This window comes from Heterocephalus glaber, unplaced genomic scaffold (genome assembly GCF_053883595.1).
Source record: "Heterocephalus glaber isolate CG9 unplaced genomic scaffold, H.glaber_assembly_v1.0 deba00000347, whole genome shotgun sequence".
In the NCBI taxonomy this organism is placed as follows: domain Eukaryota; kingdom Metazoa; phylum Chordata; class Mammalia; order Rodentia; family Bathyergidae; genus Heterocephalus; species Heterocephalus glaber.
In genome coordinates, this window is record NW_028258143.1 from 39,715,597 (window position 1) to 39,739,150 (window position 23,554).

At 34.5% G+C, this 23,554-nt stretch overlaps 1 protein-coding gene across 34 annotated transcripts in view; it reads right to left on the bottom strand.

Annotated features, from left to right (window-relative positions):
- Positions 1–23,554, bottom strand: part of Baz2b (bromodomain adjacent to zinc finger domain 2B) — a 411,121-nt gene that overhangs the window by 306,871 nt on the left and 80,696 nt on the right. For 8 of the 34 annotated variants that reach the window (XM_087196379.1, XM_087196363.1, XM_087196348.1 and 5 more), the window contains exon 3: positions 17,011–17,372. The exons of 22 other annotated variants lie outside the window; for them this stretch is intronic. The gene's annotated coding sequence lies outside the window, so the exon portion shown is untranslated. Of the gene's footprint in view, positions 1–17,010; positions 17,443–23,554 lie in introns of those variants that run through there. 4 more of the 34 variants (XM_087196308.1, XM_087196370.1, XM_087196226.1 and 1 more) reach the window with 4 other exon arrangements.

Below are 23,554 nucleotides of genomic sequence, written 5' to 3' on the forward strand. Positions count from 1 at the left end.
ATTAGGAAAAGAGAGCAAGTCCAATTAAGCAACCTGATGGTGAACCTCAAGCTTCTAGAAAAAGAAGAGGAGGACAAACCAAAAGCCCATACAAGGGAGAGAATTACAAAGATCAGAGGAGAAATCAATGCAATGGAGACTAAGACAATGATACAAAAAATTAATGAAGCCAAGGGTTGGTTCTTTGAAAGAATAAACAAAATTGACAAACCTTTAGCCAACCTTATCAGAAAAAAGGAAAGAAAAGGCCCAAACCCATGCAATTAGGAATGAAAAGGGTGAAATTACAACAGACCCAGCAGAAATCCAGAGGATCATCAGTACCTACTTCCAGAACCTATACGCCAATAAGATGGAAAACTCAGAAGAAATGGACAGATTCCTAGATATATATGAATTACTCAAGTTGAATGAAGAAGACCTAAAAATTCTAGACAACCCAGTATCAACCAATGAAATTGAAAACATAATTAAAAACTTACCAACTAAGAAAAACCCAGGTCCTGGTGGCTTCACTGCTGAATTCTACAAGACATTTAGAGAGGACCTACTGCCACCACTGTCTAAACTCTGCAATGAAATTGAAAGGGAAACAATACTCCCAAATTCATTCCTGGAAACAAACATCACCTTGATCCCCAAAGCAGAGAAAGACCCAACTGAAAAAGAGAACTATAGGCCAATCTCACGAATGAACATAGATGCAAAAATCCTTAATAAGATAGTGGCAAATAGAATGCAGAAGATCATCAAGAAGATCATACACCCTGATCAAGTGGGATTCATCCCAGGGATGCAGGGATGGTTTAACATACACAAATCAATCAATGTAATACACTATATCAATACAGCCAAGGACAAAAAGCATATGATTATGTCCATAGATGCAGCAGAAAAAGCAATTGACAAAATCCAACATGCATCCATGATAAAACCCTACAAAAAATTGGAATAGATGGTCTCTACCTCAAACTGATAAAAGCCATCTATGAAAAACCAACAGCTAATATCATACTAAATGGTCAAAAACTGAAATCCTTCACACTAAAATCAGGAACAAGACAAGGATGTCTACTATCACCACTATTGTTCAATATAGTTTTGGAAACATTAGCCAGGGCAATTACACAAGAGAAAGAAATAAAAGAAATGAAGATAGGAAATGAAGAGCTCAAATTGTCATTATTTGCAGATGACATGATACTCTATATAGAAGACCCCAAGAACTCTACCAAAAGTCTTCTAGACTTAAAAATCAAATTCAGTAGAGTTTCTGGATACAAGGTCAATACACAAAAATCAATAACCTTCCACTACACAAACAACAGACTCACTGAGACAGAATTAGGACAAACAATTCCTTTCACAATAGCATCCCAAAAACTGAAATACCTAGGAATCAACCTAAAAAAGGATATCAATGACCTCTTCTCTGGTAACTATAGCACTCTTAAAAGAAAGATTGAAGAGGATATCAGAAAATGGAAAGACATCCCTTGCTCCTGGGTAGGAAGGATCAACATAGTGAAAATGGCCATACTTCCAAAACTGCTATATACATCCAATGCAATTCCAGTTGAAATTCCAGCAGCATACTTCACAGACCTTGAGAAAACAATCCAAAAATTCATTTGGAACAAGAAGAGACCCAGAATAGCAAAAGCAATTCTAGGCAACAGAGACATGGCAAGGGGTATTACAACCCCCATCTTGAAACTATACTACAAAGCTACTGTGATAAAAACAGCATGGTATTGGCAAAGAAACAGACCTGAGGACCAGTGGAACAGATTAGAAGATGCAGAAACAACTGCAGATAGTTTCAGTCATCTCATCTTTGATAAAGAAGCCAAACACCCTCACTGGAGGAAAGATAACCTCTTTAATAAATGGTGCTGGAGAAACTGGATTTCCACTTGCCAAAGATTAAAACGAGACCTATATCTCTCACCATGTACTCAACTAAAATTGAAATCGATTAAGGATCTAAATATTAAAATAGAAATGATGAATCACCTGGAACAGAGGTTAGGTAGAACTATTGTGAAGACATTGGTGTAGGAAAATATTTTATGAACAAAACCTCAGTTGCCCATGAACTAGCACAAACAATCAACAAGTGGGATCTCTTCTTATTAAAAGGCTTCTGCACAGCAAGAGAAACCACCAACAGTGTGAAGAGACAATCCACAATATGGGAAAAAATTTTCACCTGCTGTTCCTCAGACAAAGGTCTTCTATGTAGAATCTATAAAGAACTTAAAAAAATCAGACGTCCTAAATTTAATGACCCAATCCAAAAATGGGCATCTGAAATGAACAGATTATTTCTCAGACAAAGAAGTAGAAAGAGCACATAAACATATGAAAAAATGTTCAACATCACTGTCATTGGAGAGATGCAAATGAAAACAACAATGAGATTCCACCACACTCCAGAAAAAATGGCTGCTATCATGAAATCAACCAATAACAAGTGCTGGAGGGCCTGTGGGGAAAGAGGAACACTGCTCCCCTGCTGGTGGGAGTGTAGACTGGTGCAAGCACTGTGGAAATCAGTATGGAGATACCTCAAAGAACTAGGACTGGAAGTCCCATTTGACCCAGCTATTCCACTGCTGGGTATCTTCCCCCCAAAATTAAAAGAATTATACCACAGTGATATATGTGTACCCATGTTCATAGCAGCACAATTTGTGATAGCTAAAACTTGGAAGCAGTGCAAATGCCCATTAACTAGAGAACGGATCAAGAAAATTTTTTTTTAATAAAATGGAGTACTACTCAGCCATCAAAAATGAGAAATTAGAGACATTTATAGATAATGGATGCACATTGAGGCAATATTCTTAAGTGAAATAAACAGGACACACATGTAAATCAGGACTAAATGGTATAATAGATAATGTGAAATAGGAAGAAAAGGGGCAAAGGGGAAAGGGACGTGGGAGGGGTAGGGGAAAGGAAAGAAGGGAATGGAATTAATATGAGAAAATGAAAAAATGGAAACAAAGTCTTTGTAAATAGGGAGGGATGGAGGGGTTGAAGGGTCAGCAAGGGAAGGGGGAAAAATAATAACCAAGGGAGATTATGCAAAGGTGCAAATTTCCAATGATGAATGTCATTATATTGTATACCTAAATTGTACCAATAAAATAAAATTTTTTTTTAAAAAGATGAGTACACTGTACTGGTATATTGTACTTTGTAAACAAGTTCCCAGTTTTTCACTTCTGGTGTGAATTTTTAAAAAATTCTTTATGTATATATATACATGTATCTATAAATTTGTTTTAAATTTTCAAAATACAAGGCTGGCCCACAGGCAGCATTTTCTTGAAGAGTGGCATTTTTAAATCATCCCTGGCATCAAGTGCCCACTTAACTTTTCTCATACAACTATTAAATATACTTTGACTATTGATGGATATTTTCTTTTCTTTTTTTTTGATGGATATTTTCTATAAGTATTTATATATTTAAAAGGATTTTTTGTTTGCTTTCTTGGTATTTTAATCTAGTATTAGATTAGTATTAAATGCATTTTTATTTTTTTAATACAATTTAAAATTTTTTAACTATCCAAGTAATTGTTTAAATCAAATTAATTACCTATAAAATTATAAACGCATTTTAAAGAGTGTAGATATTAATCAAAGAAGATTTTAGAAAAAGGTGAGCGATAGAAGGGAGCTATTATGAAGCAAGCACATTTACAGCTTTTCGATACCTGTCTGTAATTATGTTACTCAGTCAAGGCATTGCTGTGTGAATTTCAAAATTTAGAGAACCCCTTGAATATTTGTCTTTGGTATAGAACATGACTGAAATAAGAACTCTACATATATAATTATCATATCATTGTAAATTTGAATATAGCAAGATGTTAACTTTTTATAAATTTTCCCTCAGAGTCAATAAAGCAGCTTTATTTGAGAAAAAAATATAGATAGAAAAGATTGGCAAATAAAATTATTTTATTCAAATAGCAACAACAAAAGCCAGGCATGGTGCTCAGGATTCTAATGCCAGCAGTTTAGGAATTTGAGGTAGAAAGATCACAAATTCAAGCACAGCTTGGCCTACAGGGGAAGAGCCTGACTCAAAAGAAAAGACAAAACAAAACAAAAAGACAGTGAAGAGCCATTTCTGGTTGAATAATTTCTAATATCTGGAATTTGGACTCTGAAATTTGTTTCCATCAAAGCTCCAATTTTACCATTATGCACACCCATGTTTTCTCATTTCCTCTAGTTACACTGAAAGAAGTCCTCCTTCTTAATATCAATCAGTCCAACATGGGCTAAATGGAACTTCTTTTAAAAAATTCATTATTTTTTTTAATTTCTGGAACTCATTTCTTTGCATTTAAAAGAAAATCTCTATATTAGATCCTTTTCCCCTGTATCTTCATGGCCCCCACCTCCATGCTGGGGATCAAACCCACAGACTTGAGCCTGCTAGGCAAGGGGCTCTACTACTGACCTACCCCTCCATCCCTATTGTCATGTTTAAGAAAGTCCTCTTCAAGTTCATATTTCCTTCCCAGAAACTATTCAATTTCCTTTCTTTCTAAAACAAACAAAAAAAGCTGTCTAAACTCCATGTTTCTATGTTTTCAGCTTCAGTCCATATTACTCCATTGAAACTACTACTGTTAAGGTCACCAATGTCTTTTCCTGAAATCCAGTAGATTACTTTGCTTCATTCTTACTGGATATCAAAGAAGTATTTCACTCTAAAATCATTTCCCTCAGTTTCATTTTTGTTTCTGTGTTTGGTTGGGGTTTTTTTTGTTGTTGTTTTTATGGTTTGGTTTTAAGTTTTTTGGGTTTTGTTTTTTTTTTTTTTGAGACAGGATCACGCTATGTAGTTCAGGCCAGCTTTGAACTCATTATGTAGCCCAAGCTGGTCTAGAATTCAGTGATCTTCTCGCCTCATCTTCCTGAGTGCTGGAATGATAGGCATGCACCACCATGCCTGGCTCATTTTCATTTTTGCTAGGGGGAGATCTATGGCATTAACTTGTTGCTTCATTCATGAATACTTCTATTTCAATAAATATACTTCAACATAAAAGAAAGTAGTAATGTATATGCTGTGAATAATAGAATTTTGGACATCTGAGATTTTTATCAATACTTTTTTATATTTGTAAAAATTTTTATATGTATTTTTATACTGAAATATATACTTTTAATTTTTAAAAAGTCAAAGACAATGACCATAATAATTATAAGAAGGAATAACTAAATGTCAAGGTGTAGAAGTACATATATACTTTTATCAAAAACAAGCAAATAGCACAAATATAACAAGATATGTGAATTTATTTTTTAAAGCCTCAAGTTATATTCTCAAATAGTCTTATCTTAAAGGTAATAGGTAAGAAGGTTACTAGAATGATAACTGTTTTTATCAAGTAAAATGTATTTTAATATGCTCTGCATGGGCCAGGGATGTAGCACAGCAGCACTGTGCCTGCCTGGCAAGCACAAGGTCCTGAGTTCAATCCCCAGTAACAACAACAAAAAAAATGCTCTGCATATTTGATACAATTAATAAAACAGATATCAAATATCACTTATAAAATTGGGCCCCAAAACTCATTGTTGGTGTGCATTTAAGAGCCATGATATTAAAGAATGCATACAAAAACATATTAAGACTTCAATACAACACTTGGAATAAGATGGTTACCCTGAGACTACAAAGGAGAAAAAACTTTTCCTCTGCATTCTAATGTTCAATACCTAGGGACCTGACAATTATACTAACAAAAGAAAAATTAACAGGAGAAAAAACACTTTTTTATTGATGTTACTATTTTTATATGCATAGGACTTCAAAGAAAAGAAGTGAAGTCTCAAGCAATTAAGAGTCTGAGGGTCATAAACCATTTTAATACAGGGGGATAAATTGTGGAGAAGTGACTAGACAAAGAAAAGGGGGCTGGGAGTCCTAAGTTCAATAAATTGTGGGAAGGTAAATAATACAGAGAAACTAATGAAAGATAGGAGTTATTTTAGTAATATTGTTTGTGTAGCCTTATCTTGGTGCTGTCTTCATGGCCGTAAAATTTTGCTGCTGATGGGATTTATGGTAGTCCTCATTTCTCAGGAGTCTCTGCTTTCAGTCAGATAAGAGAAGCTCCAAGGAAGCTTCTTCCTGCATCTGTTCATTCTCAATTGCCTTCAGCTCAAAATAATGCATATGCCAAAATGCATAGTTTGATCCCCTTCTTCAGTCAGAAACAGATAGCACCGGACTCACGTATCTTGCCTGGAGCCCATGTTCACTGAGTAAATGATGTCAAGTGAGGGTGCCTTCCATCTTCAACCCCATCTTTTTTTCTAAAACGTGTACGTTCCATGGATTCAAAATTATAAAAGATGAGACTACTCTCTGTAGATTCTTTTTTCCTAAGTAAACTATGAACTTCTCCAGCATATGAGCCATATATTACTTCTGGGTACTTGAATTGTTTCTAATTATTAACAAATACATGCTAACCTGATTCTTGTTCTCAATTTAATGATCAATTCTTTAATTAATACTGTTTAAGATACTGGTAGCATATCATAATAGTACCAAAGATAAGAAAACGATAAGTGATTTTTTTAATGTTTCCACAAGTAACTATAGGATTATTTTTAGCTCAGTTGTGAAGTGCTAAGATTAAAAATACAGTAACAAACATGCCTCCCCCCACCCAGGTATACTCTATATAATTAATTTGGTTGGTACCTGCTGGACTTTAGCTGCAACATATTAAATGTTATCAACAAAGAACAAAATACTTGCAAAAAGTTGCAATGTCTCATATTAAAATGAAAAAGGTCAAATTGAAGGTACAGAGTCATAGAACACTTCACTTAAAAATAGTGAAACTCTTAGCCAGCTACAGTGGTGCAAACTTGTAATCCTAGCACTCTGGGAGACTGAGGGAGGAAGTCCAAGTTTGAGTAACTAAGAGATTTAGTAAGGCCTTGTCTCAAAATTTAAAAAAAAAAAAAAAAAAAAAAAAAGGGCTGGAGATGTAGCTCACTGCAAAAAGCCTGAGTTGAATTCCTAGTATTGGGGGAATAAAAAATGAAACTTTTGACCACATTCTATGTAGATTTTTTTCTCCATAAGTGTACCTGTCCTACCCTTCAGTTTCACATACAGTACACAAACACTTACACATTCTCTAAAACAAATCTTTTCTTTTCTGAGTTTTGGTAAATATATCTATGAATAGAGTTTCTTAAAGGGGAAGCTTTCACCTATCAAAAGTTGTTACATGTTCTCTTCCTGGACCAACTGTTTACTGTTTGCATTAGCTTTCCCTATTAACCCTATAAGTTTTTCTTCAACTCCTCAAGGTAAGATTATAGATATATTGGACCGGGGATTTAGCTCAGTGGTGCCAACACCGGCCTCACAAGCACAAGGTCCTGAGTTCGATCCCTGGTACCAAAAAAACCACAAAAGATTATAGATGTTATTTTCAAAACAAGCTGCTGAAAATATGAATGATGATGCACAGAATTTTAATGTTAAGATACTTAGAATAAAAGCTTTGCTGTAACTTTTTTTTTTTTTTTTGAGACAGGGTCTCCCTATGCAGCCCAGGCTGGCCTCAAACTCCTCATCCTCCTGCCCCACCCTTCAGGGCTAGGATCATAGCCCTGCACCACCATACCCAGCTAGTCACCCTTTAAAGACAGGGATTTGATCCACAAACCCTATCAGTTACTGCTGTCTTACAGAACCTACTGTGCCATCCAGCACTGACAGCCTATAAAAGGAAAAAACATCATCCTGTGACTGACAGGTTGCTCCTGACCTTTTCAGATGTTCAAGATAGGTTTTGCTGCTTCTATGTCATTATGATTTATGTTAACAATTATACTTTTTCTAAGGAAGATCAGAAGTATATTTCAACAAACATGTCATCATAGAAACCAAAAAATAATCAGTATGGCTTCTCCCAAAACTCATCGCTATATAAGATAAGAAATAATTATGTAAAAGATGGGGTGTTTTTATTTCTTTTGGAGACAGGATTTTCTAAGAAGCCCAAGCTGGCCTTGAACTCCTCCTGCCTCACCCTTCCAAATACTGGGATTGTAGGTGTGTGCTATCACATCTGGTTTAAAAGGTGTTAGGTTTTTGTTTTATTTTGTTGTTTGGTTTTGTTTTGAGAGATGGGGGTTTCCCTAAATTGCCCAAAATAGCCCAGAATCCCTGGGCTCAAGCAATCTTCCTGACTCAGCCTCCTCAGCAGCTTGTAGAAATATGCAGAAATAATGAAGTTGGGGAAAGCCTACCCTAAAATTTATTATCCTTGGCCAAAACATTATGCACAAGATCCTTTTATATTTTTAAGTTGAAATTTTTTAAATCTTTCCTTTTTTCAAGTTTATTTTTAATGAGATTTCCATTTTCAATGAAATTCAATACTAGTGTTATTGAAAATAAGGGCCATGAGTTTTGTTGCTTTTTGTACTCACAGGTATGTTTGCTTAAAACAAATAAAAATGTTTTTTGAGTAAGGGCCATCAATTTCCTTTGGAAAGCTAGGTCCTCACTACCAAGAGGAAAAGACAAGACAGTATCCCCTTCTGCTCAGTACTCAATGTTCTTAACAGTAGTGTCTTACATTAGGTTTCAAGAAAAAAAAACCATTCACAAAACCATACTATAGGATAAGAACCTAGGAAAAGGGAGGAGTTCTAGTTAATCCAATAAAACAGGAGATTTGAATAATTCTAACTAGAAAGGGCAGTTCTGTTGGATTTAATCTGGCCCTACAAACAATCCTATCACTGAAAGGATCTGAATGATTTGAAACTCATTAACCCATCTACTCAGAAAAAGCCAAGCAATTTTGAAACAGAGGCAGAGTTCCATAGCATTTTCTCTTCCTTCTAGTGGAAGAGGAGTAAGTTGAAATGACCTCAAAAAGGTTGCAGAACTACCTCAGATATCCAATAGCTTTAATGTACATACTTGTTCTGTAGAGGGCTCATACTGTCCTCCTTTTGTTGGATCCTTTCTTTCTGATCTCTGCATATTCAAAGTTTATTCATTCTTCTTGATCTAGTTCAATGCTATCTAATCAAAAAAGCCATTTTAATTATTCCACCCAAACCCTATAACTCTTATTCTGAACTTCCATAAAGTTCCATCCATAATTCTCCAAAGGTACACTCAGACAATATTCAATATAAATTTGAAGAATGAACACAGTTGTCCTCTCTTATCCCTATTATTAATTCTAAAACAATAAAAGTATACCAAATACTTGCAATTCCCCTTGGTTGGTGCGTTCTTCATTTTTCACACAATTGCTAAGTTTTCTGTTTTGCTGAGTTACTAATACATTAAAAAATTCAGTCCATTAACTCATCCATCCTCTTTTCTAAAAACAATTAACTCTTGTAACGAGAACCAGAAAAGGTAGACAAATAAAATCACAAACTTTTATTTTACCAAACAACAAAGAACAATTCTCCTTTTGACCTATCAGGAAGTAGGGAAAACTGGATTTATTTAAATTTTATTCCTTTTTATTTCCTCTGCTTATTCAGTAATGAGAGGAAAAGAACAAGGAATATAGCTGAAAGGACAACTGTCAAAAGAGAGAGAAGAAAAGGACATAGAATAATTCACAAAATAACAAAGTAATCTCAAGAAATGGCAAATTAAAAGTATAAATGTATGCTGCTACAACTCAAAACTAAAACCTCGTCCTTTAATAACCTTTGAATTTACTATTTAGAAAAACGTACAGCCCACTATCAGCTAGATTAAACCTGGCCATATATTTTGTTATATTACCAACATATCCAGTCATTTGAGAAGCCAAGAAAGAGTAAAATGCACTCTTAGGACTGGGTTTCAACCTTGAAGTGCGGAGAGCCACTTTATCATCTAGCACAGGGACAAACACATGCATGCACATGTGAACCTAACACTTTGTTGTGTGGTAAGCTCAGTATAAATGCATCATTGTACATCATTCAGGTACCCATTTATTTTAACATTCGCAAATCAAGGTATAGCTCCTTGTGATTCCTAAAATTCTATCTGATATAATAGTATTTAACAATTGAAAGCTTAGGATATAAAGGTTTTTCCTCTCTCCTTATAGTCAATGACAACATGCAGGAAACTATTATGGCTATACTAACTTACACATACATTTAAAATACTGTAAGTGCCCTAAAAAGCAGAAAAGACTACTTATTAGATTCCTTCTTAAAAATTAGAGTAGCTTTATAGCTTTAGCATTAGCATTAGTCTAATTTAATTATAAAGTCCTGTAAATTTTGCCTGACATTGCTTTACACCGATCATAAGCTAAAAGTACTATCTCTTTTCTACATATTAGATGACATTATTTTAGACTAATCACAGTCTATTGTTAATGCTGTTTCCCAGAACCATATATAACTAGTAAGATATAATTTAAAATATTTCAAATCAAAGGCATTTCAGTTATTTATCTACAGACAAAATTATAAAATATTATTTTCCAAAAACTACGATCATATAATCTGGGTTGGTTGGTTTTGGCCAAGATTAAATATATGACTGGTAAAAGATGACCTTTTGTAATTGTTTTCTTCAAAGGTTCCTAATTTTATTCAGAATTTAGTTTAAATGTTTAAAATTGAAGCTGTTCTGTGTTGCAAACACAGCTAAAATGAAGAGCAAGCAGGAGTGACCAGATTTTAAATGCAGGTAGATCAATAAAAAAAAAAAAAAAATCAAGCATAGGCTCCATGTGTGAGTGGAATGGTTTATAATAGCTTGCAAATGACTATGTGCTTGCTGTAACCAGCTGTTCTTAAATTATGAATATGCAACCAATTCATGTTAAAGCCAAATCCCAGCACTGTTTCTACAGAGAAATCCCAGTAGTTTTGCTTGTTCTACATGTTAGCTCTGTTAAGGATACAAATAGCAGTAAGCTTCCGAACAAATAGGACCAAACTATTGGCATTTCATGCTCCAGGTCCATTATCACAGCAGGGAATGTCAATCATTGGTACATTCCTATAACAGCTCAGACAATATGACAATAATCTTGTAGAAAAAAACCCAAAATCTCTGCAGTATACTCAAAGTCCTTCTGACAACCTAAGGCTTTCTTACTATAGCCAATCAGATTGTCAGACCTGACCTACTCGAAGACTTGCACCAAGCTTGAAACATTTTAAAACATCAATCATAAAAACAAAGACAGGACATTGAATTATACAGTATTAACCTCCAGGGTTTGCATACAAAGACCTTAGATTTATTTATGTCCCAGTGAGTTAAGAGCTTCAGTACACTGTTCTTTACACCAAACTGACTGCCAATTTGATGAACCTCTCTACCCTCAGCAGGAGTGCACCGTCTTTGATTAATGAGTGCATGTTTGTGGAAAAGTGTTAAGAGGAGAAAACAGAAAAAACACAATTATGTCTACACACAGCTGAAGTACCAATGAAATAATTATTTTCAAACCAAATATTTCTTTTTCTTATATGTATTTGTACGCATGTGAACAAATAAAATCAGTAAAGATTTTTTATCTATATATCAGATTCATTATTAGTGTCCCAATAGTTAAATTATTTTTATTTCAATGAAAGGAATTCAAAAGGTAAGGTACAAGTCAAGTTTTATAAATTGTAAAAACTATTTAAAAGCATTTTATTTTAAAAAACAAATTAAAATTATATAGTAAAAATTTAAATAGGATACAAATATTTTCACTTCATATTCTCATAAAAGCCTATTAATTTTTAAAGTTCAATGTTTAATTTACAAATATCTAGACTAGTAAATGTTTTACATCAAAAATTTTATTATGACATGCCACAAATCAAATACCACTCAAAACAGATTTCAAAATTGTGTAAACTCATTTTATTTCCCTGCTTTCAAGAGATTCTGCTATTTTATAACTCCATATGCAGTTATAAATGAATTAAATATATTTATTACCCATAATTTCAACATTCATGTTCAAAGAGAAAAGTTTATGATCAAAGTATAAACTTTGTATGACGTTTTTGTTCAGAATTACCTTCCTTTAAAATACTCAAGGCTGAAAATTTCCACTTAAGTTCTAGGGTGCTTATTAGCATTACATCTCTATAATAAACTAAGAATTGAGATTTCTTTATAGTTTATATTTAACATAAAATTCAATTTACCACATTTGGCTTATATGATTATCTGTCTTGATGCAAATATTAAATGAGTAAATATATTTCTTAAAAATTGAGTCGTAGTCTAAGGTAACCGATTTCCTTTTTAAGGAGTTGTACGGTTATTCACAAAAAGGTTTGAGAAGCATACTACCTGAATATAAATCTTAGTTTTACTAACAGTAACGTAGGACCTACTTAAAAGAAAAGTGTCTTCATAAACATGATTTCAGGATATCATAATTCTGGAATCACTCAGAGATATAAATGTTAAACATCTGTCTATACTATATAGGAAGTTCTTTTAATAGAAATAACCTCAGCAAATTATATATTCTGACCACCAATTTCACATTTTAAGTATTTTTTTATAAAGCAAACTCATTTAAATGTTTAAATTTTATGGTCCTTGAAGAACTGTTAAATATCTAATTACTTAGTGATCTAAAAATATTAAAAATTAATATTGGGATTTTAGAAAAGGGCTCAATACAGTAATAAACTACAGTAAGATATCACCAGATTTCTTATCATCCTAAAGATTTTTTATACAATTTTTTTTAAATGTCTTTGTCTATTAGGATTGTTACTCTTTATTCTTCCTCTTTGTTCTTTCCCATCTCTCCTATCAGTAACAAAACTATGCAAATAATTAAGAGAAAGTACAAAACATTTAGGCATAGGCACCAGTGGGATAATGACACCATTTTAGTACTATAGGATGATAGGTAAAAACTATCAATAATAGTTATTTTAGAAATAAAATATAATTTTAACTTAAAAATCATTAAATGACAACTAGTAGAATAATTTAGAGATTGTGTGAATTTTTAAATAACAATTTGGCCTTGTTATAAATGAAAATTTAAAAAACTATTTCCCCAATAATTATTTTTTCTTCCGATTATTCCTACAAGAAAGGTTGAAAGAAACATTAAATGAGGCAACATTTATGAAATGAAGCATAATATTTTAAAGAACTTATGGTATAAAATATTTAAATTTATGTAATCAAAAACTTCTTAAAATACCCAATTTGATTAAGCCCTCTGAAAATCAAGTATATTAATCACTAAACCTTGATGACATAATTTCATTTAAGGGTCAAAATCACTATTATTACTTTGAGCAAAATCATATTCTTTTGGTAGTTTTAAGTGAGACTAATTTTAAAAATTCAAACTTAAAACCCATTTCATTGAGAGATCTTGAAATCTACAAGTAATCAAGTTCTAACATATACTTTCACTAATTCAAGGAGGTAAGACAGAAATCAGTGAACTTTCCTGCAACTGTAATATCCTACATCTTGTGTAGTAACACAAAAGTAGCAACAAAGACATTAACAATTGCAGTTCAAGCTGGGAGTGACTGTTCTGTTTCAATTCAATGACACCACTAATGGCTTCTTAGCAGCTCCATGAAATCAACCAGCTGTCAAGTTGATGCATCAGAAGGAACAGTTATGCACTCCCATAAGAAAAAGCAACACATCAGGATGTTTGGCAAAACATCTGCTCCTTTACACTGCAGTTCTATAATAAACATGCAAACAAAGAAATGGGAGAAAGGGCAACAGAATTAAAATTTCAAGGTTTCCATTACAGTGTTATATGGATTTTAAATGGATGACTTATTAAAAATGTTTAAAACATTTCTACACAGTTGAATACTTTTATTCTATTTTCTTCAAAAATGCTAAATGTAATTAAAAACTCAGATTCTTCTAGAAAGGCAAAAACTACATTTTTAAAATTCAGAGTAAACTGTATTCATCAAGTAAAACCAGTATGTTATATTCAAAACCTAAAAGCTAAAATGTATCCTTTTATTTCACAATGTCAATAATATTGTAACAAATGCATTTTCAAGACTGAACAGTCTAAAAATATTTTTTCACTAGTGTTTGAAAGAGTAAATGTTGCTATAATTCAGTACTAATTTAACATATAACAACAGCAAAAGTACTATTATCTAGATTTTAGAATATGTACCTACGCCTCTTTCTCTTTATAAATGAACTTAACAGTATTCTCATAATTTCCTGTTTTTAAAGCATACAATGATTCCCTGAAAAAAGACTGTCATAAACTTAAAATGATTTTACCTTTAACCACTGATTTCAAATATTTGTAAAATCTTATTTTTACTATCTCAAACATACAAGTGCCTTAACATTCTAAATTATTGACTATTCAGCACAGTGACAATAATATGTAGTGTTTACAATAGGTGTGAAACATCAAATATACTTAACTACCATTTTCTTAAACTGCTTATCCTCTGTTGCTTGCCATTTATAATCTGCCAAATCTTCTAGTCCTTTGTTGCATGTATAATTTAGAACCATCTGTTCTATGTGCTTTTAACTATTTAAACATTTTTCACCTACCTACAATTCACATAAATGGCAGACATCAATTCAGTCAACCTTTCCATACAGAATTTTACATAAAGCCAATTTCTGGATAAATAGCAGATAACACTAAAAAAAGATTGTTACAGAAATTAAAAACATACTGTTTACCAGGTAAGTTTTTATATGTTAGACAAACCTTTTCAATGTATTAAGAATGGTTTCTGTTAGTTTTTTTTCAGTTAATTGTAGTCAATGTTTTTCCCCAACCAAGAAGACAAAGAGAATGCAAATTAAATAGTTTCATGTCCTTGTTAGAGGAGATGTAAATATGCTGACTGAAAATGACTACAGGAGACAGAATTCCACTTTCCCATTCAATTTACAGTGCCTCTTATTTATATACTAGTCAGTGAGTGTATCATTAAGTTTGGTCATGTGATCAGCCCAACTTTTTTGAGATGAAAACTATTTTACACAAGCAAATTAAAACAATATGAGTTTTTATTGCATTTTTTCATAATGGCTGATGAAGTCTGTAGCTAAAGATAATAAATTATCTTTTAAAATAAATTCTGCTTTTTGTACACTAGGCTACATTTTGTCAATTATTTAATATTATCTACTACTAAAATTCTTATGTACCTAGTACTCTGAGGTATTTCCAGTAGGTCCATTTTTCAAGATGTAAATAAGTATTTAAAAATAGGTCACTAAATTACAAAAGGGGGACTAAGTAATCTAAGTAATGTATACGTAAATATTAACTATGCTAATTAAAGAAAAACTCACAGGAGAGCAAATAGGAAAGGGAATATGATGATTACAAATATACCTGAAAGCTTAAAAAAATAAAAGCATACAAAATCTAGGTGACTAGCAAATGACCCAATAAGTTTATATCATTTTTTGCACATGATCTTCCACCTGTTACCAAACATAAAATGTGCAGATTTTGCCTGTTCATTTTAGAATAAAACAAAAATATGCCGCACCATTGATCATTAAGCTGTAAGTTTCACGATCCTTTAAAACGGGGGAAATTGAGCAAAAATACTACTTTTGGCAAAATTTCTCGATTGAGTTTATATGACGTCACTGGGCCCCCTGAACATTTTCTAAACTTTGAGCCTTATCCATAAACGCTTTTTGGCGTTCTAAGGCTTCTCTCCCTTCCTTAAAAATAAAAAAACGGAGACTTGGGAATAAAAATTGCCCAAGATGGCGAAACGGTTGTTGTTTAGAGGGCAGGGGAAAAAATGGAGGATATTGTAATATACACAAAGGGATAAATTTCAACAACTCGGCCAAGGACTGCAGCTGCTTCTCTCTTTTTAAGGAAGCAAAACACAAAAGATAAATACAGAGGGAGAGAGAAAAGAGAAAATCTCCCAAACAGCAGGGCCAGCTCCTACTCTCCAAACACTTCCTTTTCGAAATGCCAATTCTGGGGTTCTTGGAATTACTTTAAGGGGAGGGGAGCCGAGAAAGCGGGGCGGGGGGACACGATTAAAAGAGGGAAGCAGAAGAGTTGAGAGCTGGCGGCCGTTCCTGGGGGAAAAACTACTAGATGAGACATTACTGTAGGAAAAGCAAAGCTTCTCACACCTCCTGCGTCCAGACAGACCTTCCCAGGTACCCAGAGCCTTTCCCAGTCCCACCTGCCCTACCCCCACCTACACCTCCGCTCATTTTTCGTAAACTCCAGAGCCTCAAGCCACACAAGGCAAAAAAAAAAAAAAAAAAAAGAGGCCCAAAAGCGGGGGAGGGGGGACACGCAGCTAATCAGTCCTAGAGGGAAGAGGGGGCGGAGGCAGAAAGGGTAGCAGTAGGCGGACGGGGTGGGGGTGGGGGTGAGGGGTAATCTCGAAACTACCCCGGCGGGGAGTGGGGCAGGCGGCGGATATTCTGGGGTAGGAACGGCGACTGCACCGGTGCCAGGGGTCGTTGTTAAGAAGCATAACTGTTGGCGGCGACCTGAGCGCAGGGAGTCCGAGGGAAGAAGGACGGCGCCGCGAAGCCCGGCGGCCGAGAAGGGCGGCCCGCACAAAGGAGGCGGACGCGCGGCGGCTGCCCGGCCGGGAGCGGGCCGTGGCCCTGCTAGACCGAAGTCTCGCACAGACAGCTAGGCATAAAGTTTACGTCCTCCAGAGACCGACCGCACCCCCTACTTCCCACACAGGACCGCACCTCTCCGCGTCCTCCTCCCCCAAACTCCACTCGGGACCCCAAGAGCCACCCCTGCCTTCCAGCCAGCACAACAAAGAGACACACCGACCGGCGAGGGTAAACAGCGGCGCCTGGGCGAGCAGGGCGGCAGGGCGAGCGCCTCCGAGAGCAACTCCGGAGTCCTCCCTGCTCGCGGGAGCGTAGTTTCTCCTTTTCTTTCTACCAGCTTCATAACATTTGGAATTTTTCATCTTCACCCGCTCCCGTCACACCCGAGGATTTTTAACTCACCTTTACTTTCGAAGTGAGAGTTGCAGTAGATGGGATTTTTGCCTCACCCAGATGGTTGAAGGTTAAGATTTTTGAACTCCCTACCACCCACCTCCTTATTTCTCTTATAATTTCTGCAAGAAAAGTATAAAGAGAGTTGGAGTGGAGGTGAAATTTGTGATCGGGAAAGACCTCGACTCCCTCCTTCTCCGTCTTCCGCCTCTCTCTCTCTGATTAGTTCCTATCCAGCAGCAGATTGAAGCAGGAGATGATTCTTCTCAAGGTTTGTTCAGCAGCTTCACTTCTAGGCGAAGGCTTCATGAACCAAGTGACGTCAACCAACAAGGCTTCTCTCTCTCTCCTCTCTCTAACAATGAAAGTTGCTGTTAACAAGGGAAAAGGAGAGAGAATTGTTTATACCATTTCAGTTCCAATAATAAATGACCTATCAGCTCCTAAAGAAGCCAAGGGAGGGGGTTGCTTCTTCCCTCCAAGAACACTGTAGCTGAGTTTGCACCGATCCTTGTCCCAGGAAAAAGTTAAGAAACTTAAATGTTTTGTTTTGCTTTTAGAAGAGGACAGAAAACAGGGTTGAAAACTTAATTGTTAAAAAATGTAAACTAATAGTCACTATTGGTTAACCATTTTCACTTAAACTTTTTATGTTTGCAAACTCAATTCTGTTGAAGTCTACAAACCAACTAAATTAATATGCCAAGAATTTGTGAATGTTAGGACTAAAGAGCAGGTCGCAAGATGGTCCCAGGGTAAAATGCTATTGCCTTCCCATGGACAAGTTACACTGGCTGTAATGTTTATGCACTGAGCTAAAATAAAATCTAAAAAAGGACGTTAAAATAGCAAATCGGTTTAAAGTTAAATTTACAAACTAAGCAGTAATGTCGATCGTTTTGTTTTCCAGATTCTGAGAGGTTAAGAAACGGATAGATAATTGTAGGAACTGAACAGTTTTTTTAAATCAATTTGAATAAAACCGGTAGCGCACTAATTCCATCTTTAAACTATACACGCGGTATGTATTTGACCCCCAGCGTCTCTTCCAACTTTTTTTTAACGTTCCACCCCTCTAATTCCCATATCTTGCAACCAATCAAGTTAAACGAAGGTAAAATGTACCCTATTCCTTTCCACATACCACTCCAGTTTTCTAAAACTACTTTTAAAAAAACTATTATCCATGAAGACATGTTAACTTTTAAATTTTTTCAGTGAACTAGTTCTTTCCTTAAGAACATGTTAAAGTCTCAAAGTTCATATAAATTACATAATGCATAATTTAATTTTCAGGATGAAGAGCAAGTGAAAATTAAGCTATGGGAGAACAACTTAACCATACATGTTATATTTATACATACATATGTGGGTAAATGTATCTTAAAAGATGCTATTGTTTTATGTTTCCTCCTCAACCACTGGCTGTGATTTTAATTGTGCTGGAGGATCTTCATTAGTATTAACACATGGGGAGATTTCACAAAGCTGCTTCATTAGGAAAAAAAAAGCTGGCAGACTAGGTCTTTTTGCATGCACTGAGAATGTCAGCCTTACCTCGGTCATTTGTAACATAATAAGTGCAAGTACAATGATTGCAATGCAGGAGCACTGGGGGAAGGGCAGAAATACTGCCTGTCTAGCAGGAATAACTGAAAAGAAGGCTGCTCATTACACAGTAAAATGTATGCTAAAAATTAGTGAAGATGATGTCTCAGGAGACTGATGCTAAATAAATTAATGTGCTGATATGTTTTTAATTATTATTTTTGTAGTAGTTTATTTCATTCTCAGGATTCACATTGAGCAGCAAAGCTTATTGATTTTTTTCCCTGCCACATTCCCGGAATACAGATTTTAATCATTTCACTACACCACACTCAGTAATTTCATTAAAAACTGGAATCTTCTATCCCCAGAAAAGCATTTAATTTCAATGACATACAATTTCTCTTTTAGCAGCAAACTGTCTCTACAGTAAAAGCTGGCCTAAGGTTCAAATGCATAATTTAATCCTGAGTTTTCCATGCTCTGCATTCCTTTCAGGCTATAATTTGAGTAACTACCTAATAACTGTAATAAGGATAATAATTTCCTTATAATATATTATTAACTTATATTTAATTAACTCAGAGGCCAAGCTCCATACGTGTATGACTGGGTCAACAGTTCTACAATCTCAAAATTTACTAATAATGTTCCAGAAGAAAAATGTAAGTATGAATGCTACCACTTAGACTTTAATCCCAAGTCATAACACAAAAAAGTTCTATTATTTTACAATTGTCATTACTCAAGTAAGATTTTTAAGTATTTGGAAGTAATGTAATTCAGTAATCTTTCTGTACATAAAATATTAGGATACTGATATTTTAACATTACTGACACTCCCTAATCATTTGCATTGTTATTGGTACTTAATTTTGAAAGAATAAAAGGTTTGGTTTCAAAGTGTCTTGATTTTGATAAAGAATTTTCTTGAAATACATTTCTCTTGAAATAAAAATAAGTGGCACACTGTAATGTTAGTAACTAACAGTATCTTTTCCTTAAATATTTTGTTTAAATATTTCATAAAATATGGTTCAATTTTTTGTTCCAGTAATTTTAAAAAAACTTAGGTTTACAGATGACACACTGGTTTCCCAAACAGTGCGTTTCATAAGGATATGTAATTTACATTGCCTAGTTTGTTTTTATTTTCTTGTGATCCTGGGAATTAAACCCAGGGATACTCTACCACTGAGCTACATCCCAGTGCTTTTTTGTTTTTATTTTGAGACAGTCTCTTGCCAGATTGCTCAGGCCGGCCTTGAACTGCAATCCCCTGGGCTCAACCACTGAAGTAGTAGCTGGCATTACTTGTGCCTGGAACATTGCCCATTTTTTAAAGAAAAAAAAATCCGGTGGAGAAAATTTTTTCAGTAAAATTCATGACTTCAAATTGTGGAAATATGCCTAATAAACAGGAAAAATGGTACCTACTTAATGATAGTTTTTTGGGGGTTTTTTTGGTACCGGGGATTGAACTCAGGTCCTTGTGCTTGCAGGGCAGGCAACGGAACCACTGAACGTAAGGATAGTGATTAGCTGCTATATAAAAAATCATCCCCTTCAGTGATTTTAGAACCACAGTTCAAAATTTTTTTGAAGATTATGTATATGTAATTTTTAAACTGAAGCACCCTACAACACAGCTTTCTTTTCCTTGATTGTAAGATGAAATGAACAAAGCCTGGCCATTATAAAAAGTTGGAACAAAGTATAAAAGTGGTAACAGTGAATAAGTACTTGATTTTAATGGTTTTTGGTTTTTTAGGGTTTTGTTTTGTTTTGTTTTTGAGACAGTGTCCCACTATGTAGTTCAGGCTGGCCTCAAACTCACTATGTAGCCCAGGCTGGCCTTGAACTCACTGCAATCCTCCTGCCTCAACCTCACCAGTATTGGGATTACACATGTCCGCCACCATGCCCAGCTTGTTTAATGGTTTTTTAAAAATATTAGAAAACTATATTAGCATAAGGGCTCTTTGTATAGTTTGGGAAATGTTTTTGTGACATTCTCAAAGATGAAATGAAATTAAATGGAAATCAGTAACAAAAGAGTTGGAAAGTGAAAAATACACAGATATCTAAAATGTGTAAGTGAATATATTTTAATATTTCAATAAGTTTAATTTTATATTAAAATATAGCTTCAAAAGAATTTAGTGCTATCTAGTAATTCAAATACATTAATTATGCAACTTGATCTATACTTTTAAACTGGTTTTTGAAAATAGTATACTAGAAATTTTAAATTATTTTAAGACCCTCTTACTAAGAACTCTGCTTAAATTGTTTTTTAATATTATTTCTTCTCTTTTTAAATGTTACCACACTTGATCATTTCAAAGATTAGAACATAATCAGAGTTAAGAAAATCAAAGAAAATAATTACTAATTATAAAATAATTGGCTAGCAGAGCATTCACATTTTCACATATTAGAGATACCTCATTTACTACTATGGTTATTGTCAATGGTTCCTCAAAGAGTAAGGAACTGCCATATATAGAACTAAGTCTCAGAAGGCTGACTACAAAGAAATACAAACAAAAGATCTCAATAGTATTAACAAGCTGGCCACTGTCATATCTTGTTTCAGTTTCAGTCACTACAGACTAATGAAGCTTTATTTGTTTTCATTCATTGAATAAATATTTGGGTGCTTACTGTACTCTAGCAACTGTGCTAGAGGCTGAAATAAAACATGAAAAACTCTTTCTGGTTGATACTGAAAGTGTGACATAGCTAAGAGATTAGAGACTGATATAAATCACATAAGGATATAAAGTTTTATAAAAATAAAGATAGCCAACTAATTCTGATTGGGAGACTATAAAAAGTTTTATCAAAGTGATGTCATTTGAACTGCATCTCAATACTGAGAGCTAGTGCAAGGTCCCAAGTTCAATCCCCAGTACCAAACGCAACAGTCAATACTGAGAGTTTATCAGGCAATGAAAATAGGGATTTCGAGCGGGAAAGAAACCACAAATATAAATTAAGAGAAATGAACCATAAGTGTAAATATACAAAGCTACTAGGTCTTGTGGCCATCCACTAGTGAGAAATTCAGTGTAACAATATTCACCATGAGGGACAAAGGGATAACAGGGATGTCATGACAGGGATGAGGCTGGGACCAAAGAGTGAAGCATAATATGCCATGGGACAGTATTTGAATTTGTCCTGAGAGGCAACAAAGGTTAGCAAAAGAGTAATGTGATTGACCTACATTTGAGGGAACAATGACTGCATAGGAAGTCCAAATGATAGACTGTAATATGAAGAGATTGTTTAACAATCCATGAGAAAGATGGTAAAAGATAATGGCATTGGAGATTTACAGCCAGATATTTTGAGGTAAAATTTCATTTTGGTGACAACTGCAAACCTTTGAGGAGAGGAACAACTTAAGCAGTAATGGGGGCTGGGGATTTAGCTGAGTGGTGCCACCTCCCCTGCCTTGCAAGCGCAAGGTCCCAAGTTCCATCCCCAGTACCAAAGAAAAGGAAATCATTTTGTGGCCAGGTATTTAGCTCAGTGTTTCTGCTGCCTACCTTGCAAGGTAGGTCACACAAGGTCCTGGGTTCGATCCCCAGTACAAAAAAAAAAGCACTAATGGGATTTCTAACAGAAAACTGAGTTAGTGCTAGTCATTAAGGTCCAGAATATATAAGGAAAAACAAATCACAAGGTAGTCTGGAATTAGAATTTCATACTAAGTTCTATAGGTCTTTTACAAAATGGGGTTAAGGGCCAGGGATTTAGCTCAGTGGTTCTGGCGCCTGCCTCGCAAGCACGAGGACCCAAGTTCAATCCCTAGTACAAAAAAAAAAAAAAAAAATGGGGTTAAAACTCTTTCAAATTGTATATACCTAGGCCCAGTATTTCTCATCCATCCTGCCTTCCCCCCTCACCACAAAGGTGCTTCTGACAAATATTTCTTATTAAGAACACTGCCACATGCACAAATTGATTATAAAATTCATTGGGAAACTAAAATAAGCACAGAAACATCTTGAAAAAGAAGAGTTAGGGGCAATATCAGATATTGAATTGTTATAAAACCCTTATAATTTAATTGCTAACAACTGACATGAGGAAAAGGCCAATAAAACACAACAGAAAATTGAGAAATTGACCTACATGGACATAGAAATTTACTATAGGTAAAAGGTATATCCCAAAGCAGTGAGAAAAAGACTTTTTGTAAGTATCTGGATCTGCACCAAAAGAAAATTTCAAAAAGATCAAGTATTTAATGTAAAAAATACACCACATAAGTAATGGAATCACTAGATAAGTTCCTCAATAACTAGAAAATAGGGAAAACTTTCCTAGCAACAGTCAAAATCAGATACAATAAAGTAAAATATTGGTAAATCCCACTACATAAAATACAACGCTTTATACAGCAAAAAAAAAAAAAAAAAGCACTACAGGCAAAGTATAAAATGATAAACTATAAAAAAACACTTGTGACATCTATATATGAAAGAATTTAATAACTTTATACATAGTTTCTAAAAAGAGAGAACAAGATCAACCTGATAACAAAATGACAAGAGATATAAACACGTTTTAGCAAAAACACAAATACTCCTTAAGTAAAAACATTCACAACCCTATAATAAGAGAAATGAAAATTAAGAATTGCTCAAATACTATTTCTCATCCATCAGGTTGGCAAGAATCCAAAGTTTTACAACACAGCCTGTTAGGCTTTGATGAGAAAAGGTCCTCTCCCTTTTTTCTTAGAGTACAAAGTGGAAGAACCTATCAAGAGATAATTGGGCAGTATCTAATAGTTATATTTTTATTTCTTGAGTAATAACTCACATTCAAGAATCTGACCAACACTGGCAAAAATATGAAAATAAATACAGAGAAAGTTATTTGTTGAAGCACTGTTTATTACAGAAAAGGCCTAGAAATAAGGCACATGTCCATCATATGGTAATGGATGAATTAACCATAGTAGGGCCACACAGTGGAGTACTATACA